At 45.2% G+C, this 5,000-nt stretch overlaps 1 long non-coding RNA gene across 2 annotated transcripts in view; it reads left to right on the forward strand.

Moving 5' to 3' along the window:
* LOC135106150 (uncharacterized) overlaps positions 1 to 5,000 on the forward strand; it is a 33,022-nt gene that overhangs the window by 23,948 nt on the left and 4,074 nt on the right. The window lies entirely within an intron of this gene.

Genomic DNA, 5,000 nt, shown 5'->3' on the forward strand with positions numbered 1-5,000 from the left:
GGTTAATTACTGACTACTCAACATGGATTACCTGGACTCTAAGTAGTTTCATATCTAAGCTTACCTGCTGTCTTCACCTGTTCCGTAATCCCACCTGGCTTGTAATGCCACCTTGTCACCTGTCCTCTAACTAGCTTCTATTGTAACCTGTCCCACTGAACTCACCTGAGCACCATGTAGGCTCATCTTGTTTGTAATTCCACCTGTTCATTAATGCCAGCTGGGGTCAAATTGTACCTGGATGAATAATTATATACACTGACTGGTTCCAATATCTGACTCGTCCCCTTTAATTCATCTGGGCAGTACCTAAGTTGATCTGATGATTTACCTCCTCGCTAATCTCACCTGATCACCTGCACTCTCAAACCGGTTTTTAAACTAAATTTGCGCCAGTAAATCAATCACCGGGACAATAAACTCCAGGCTTTATTTAATCCCACCTGTTCGCTGACCCAGGTGGCGCGATGTCCCAACCGGTGCCCCAGGTGTCCCCTCTCACCTGTGCCGCCCAGTGTCCGCGCCGTACCCAGGTGGCGGGCGAGCGTGGGCCTCAGGTCGCTGCACTTAGCCTGTCCCAGTAAACAAGACGGGGTGACCAGCTGTTTCCGAGGCCACTGCTATAAACCCTCATTACCTTCCTGCCCTTTACAAGCCAATGGTCCAATGGCTACACACGTCCACCCCCGCCCATGTCCACCCCGCCCACGCCCACACCCACACCTCCCTTTGTCTCCTAAAGCCTATAGTGACCCTTCTCCCTCCCACCCATTCCCCCCTCCGAACCACTTCCACTCCCGACCTCCTGTTCCGCTTCCCGTATCGCCGCTCTCATTGCTCCCTCTCCTCTCTCCCTCTCCCCATCTCCCTATCTACCCCTGCCTCGCTCCTCTCTCCCTCCTCGCCTCTACATATCCAGTTTCTCTCAATACAAAGAGAATTTTCCGGGGTGAGGAATTTTCTTGTTCTGCTGCGTTGCCTTGAATTAGATCTACGAGCCAATCAGTCTTTGTTATCTTCCTGTTTGGTTGTGTTGTTATTGTCTTGTGTTTCTTGTTTTCTCCTTCTTTCTTGTTTTTTTTATTCTTTGTTCCTGCTTGTTGTTGTTGTTGTTGCTCTTTTTTATGGTTATTATTATTATTATTATTATTATTATTATTATTATTATTATTATTATTATTATTATTATTATTATTATTATTATTATTATTATTATTGTTGATGTTGCCGTCGCCGCCACTATTGTTGTTGTTACTGTTGGAACAATTTGCAATAACCTTCGTGACTGACATTCATCTTGATTTAATATATCAACGAGTATTGTCTTTCAGTGTACTGCGCCTGTAACATTCCCTCGGTGCCGTGATGGATTACCTCGCTTATCGTATTGGTATAATTCTCTACTACTATTATGTACTTTGATATGCGGTAGATAAAAACACTATACAGTCAGTCCATCATCCTGTCCTTCAGTGTGTGTGTGTGTGTGTGTGTGTGTGTGTGTGTGTGTGTGTGTGTGTGTGTGTGTGTGTGTGTGTGTGTGTGTGTTTCCGTCTGTCCGTCCGTCTGTCTGCCTGTCGGTCTTTCTGTCTGTCCTTTACACGTAAACTGAGTGGCTGGTTCCCGCCGGCCAGACAGCAGGACGTGCGAATAGGAATGGAATGGGAATGTGAGGAGGGTAGGAATAATCCGTCACGGGGCCTGGGTGGAGGAAGAGGAGGAGGTGGTGGGCGACGAGGGCGACAAGGACGACGAGGACAGGAACATACGACCCGCGGCTAACAGAACGCTTGTTGGTCGGCTGATAATTATTGCACCTGTGTTTGTGGGCGGCTGAATTCTGTTGTTTTTTTGTTTATCTGAGGCAGGAAAAGTAACGGAAGTTGATAAAGAGAAGGAGGAGGAGAAGGAGGACTGAAAGTAATAAAATAATAGTAACTGATGATAAAGGTGAAGATACAACGCCAGCAGTAACAATAGCGAGGAGAAAACAGGCCAACATGTGAGAGCAAGAGGAGAAGTAGCAGCGTGAGGACGTGCAGTAGTCTTGGCATTCCATTTTGTCAGCGGGAGTGTGAGTGTGGTGTGTAGTGGCAGGCGGCGTAATCTGACGGGCTCATTCCATGTCTGATAGTCGCCCTGATAATGTCGTTTGCCCCCTTATAATCTGATTGCCATGTTAATCTATTCAATTACAATCGGATATTGACGAGATATAACTGGCCAATCCCAACGCCTCTCAGGGACGGCTCGCCACCTGATTGGTCCCACGCGTTATGCCTCTGACCTCTCGTTATGATTGGTGGTATTGGTGCCTCGCCGGCCCGTCCGCGGCCATCCGGAGCACAGGGACGCCTCTGCCACACACGGTCCAGCGGCTCTTCCTGGAATTGGAAGATAACCGCTGGAAACGTGCTGCCTCAACGTATGACGAATTAGGCTGACCTGGTTTGGTTCGCTCCTGTTTTTCTCCAGCATGTAACGAGGTCAGACTGGGCGAGATTGAGTCTGGTGTTGTCAAGGAGAAGGAAGAGCCGTGTTGCAATTCATCCACCTGCCTCGTGTTTACTGGATAGGAGCGGTGTAATTGACTTGGGTTGTGGATGAATGAACAGCCTTCCGTCCACCTGTGTTTGTGTGTGTGTGTGTGTGAGGGGGGGTCAATAAAATATCTATCTATCTGTCCTTCTAATGGTTACCGTCTATGTTGTGCTGTAGTGTGATGGATTGCGAGAGACTGTTCATCTTTTATGTTTACTATAGTGATTGTGTTATAGGCGTGATGAAGTGCAAAAAGGCAGCAATTAAATACTTAACAAACACGAAAAGGAATATGGGAACAGCTAACACCCATCTGTTCACCCCATCACCTTCGTAAAGTGACGGTGTTAGAGCTGTGGTGGAACAGAAGGTGACACATCTAAACTCTTGAGACTCACTGCTGAACTAACACCGTAGCAACAAGGACTCGTCCATTCACGCATCTGCCTCATGTTTGCAAGGACGGTAGTGTTGTGAGTGTGATGGAGTGCAAGGCCGCACCTGAGCACTCTGGAAACACGAAGGAAAATGGATGTAAAAGAATATAAGAATAACGATCACATCCATTCTTCCATCTCACATTATATTGGAGTGACAGCGCTGTGGGCGTGATGGAATGCAAAAGGCAACACTGGAGCACTTCACAAATACGAAGGAAAATGGAGAAGAAAAACAAGAATAATGATTACCCCTTTTTTCCCCCATTTCACCTCATGTTTTCCAAAAGCAGCAGTGTTGTAGGAGTGACAGCAACACCTGAACACTTGAGAAACACAGAGATTAAGTAATAGCAGGTATAATAGATCCAGCTTGTAAGACTCCATGGCAAGGCTTTCAGCAGCTTGTAATAACTCACTCATTCACTACTACTCAGAATTTCCGTGTTTCATTCAGACACAAGTTGTTAATCAGAGTACAGGAAATAGAGGTATGATTGTTGTGGATGACTGACTAGATATGATCTCTGACCCCTTCATTACAATAGACACCATCGTAGACTCGACATAATCCTTGTAATCCTCTAGTGAGGTGTACAATAACATGAGACTGATACCACGGTGCTCAAGCGGGTAATAGTGGCATAGAAACTATATATGATTTCTAACCCCCTTCATTACAACGCACACTATCGTAATCTTGATATAATCCTCTAGTGATGAATAGAATAAAACAAGACTGATGCCGGAGTGATGGAGCGGTGAACAGCTGCACAGACCTCACTAATATATCATTGTAAACTTGATATCCCCCTCTAGTGAAGTGTGAAATAAAACAAGACGGATGCAGTGGTGAAGTGGTAACAGCCTCCCAGACAACACTGATGTTATCTGCAGCTGCCATGATTCCCACGCCTTTACTGCAGCACAAAACTATTCCTCCTTAGCCAGGTTTTGTTGCGGCGGGAAAATTTAATCAATCAACCTTAACCAGCCGTCGCCTCAGACCCAAGAGAACCATTACTGAGGCGCAGAACCGTTCATCCTCAGAGTGCCATTTCCCACGAGGAGCGGCAGACAGGTGCTGGGAGGAGAAAAGATTAAATAAAACATATTCATCCCATTACCCCTTTTACTGGCTTGTCCTTGTTAACATTCAGGGTGCACCAGAAGAATTATTTGCATGGAAAAGCAGAAAAAAAATGGGAGAATAGAAGGATAGTTTTTTTTTTTTTTTTTGTGAGGTATAAAATAATTTCAGAAATTTATGAAGTGTCTAAAAATTTGTGAAAGTGTTAAAGGGAAAATGTTCCATGAATAGAAGAGTTAAAGATAAAAATTTGTTTACAGATTGATTGACTGACTGACTGACTGATGACTGACTGACTGACTGACTGACTGACAGTATTCGCCCCAGCAACAGACTCATATGGCAATAAAGCAAAGAAGATAATGAAAAACGGGTATATGAGACCCAAGATTTACCGCACCACCAATCTAGTAATTTTTAAGTGATAACTTTACTGTTTCTCCTCGGGTACCCTTCACTGAACACTTCCCCACCGCACCATTACCTCACGCATCACCTGTGAGAAGCAAGCCAACATTACCCTCGAAAATAATTTAAAAAAAAGTTGAATCAGCAATAGAAGGAAATGAAAATGGATGAACTGGCTGTACGAAGCAGAGAGAGAGAGAGAGAGAGAGAGAGAGAGAGAGAGAGAGAGAGAGAGAGAGAGAGAGAGAGAGAGGTATTGCAATAGCAGCCAGACAACCTAACGCTTGATCTGCAGCAAACGGGTCACCTTCACGTTTTCCAGGTAAAAGAAGGCCACGTCTTTGATTGGCTTGCGCAGGTAAATATTTCCCTTTCCGGGCGGTCGGTTACCTGGTGTTTGCACATGTGTGGTGAACGCGCATTAGTCACGCCAAAAAATGTGACCGAGGTAAATACAAACGCCTTCATTAATGGAGAGAGAGAGAGAGAGAGAGAGAGAGAGAGAGAGAGAGAGAGAGAGAGAG

The sequence above is a fragment of the Scylla paramamosain genome, chromosome 13 (genome assembly GCF_035594125.1).
Source record: "Scylla paramamosain isolate STU-SP2022 chromosome 13, ASM3559412v1, whole genome shotgun sequence".
In the NCBI taxonomy this organism is placed as follows: Eukaryota; Metazoa; Arthropoda; class Malacostraca; order Decapoda; family Portunidae; genus Scylla; species Scylla paramamosain.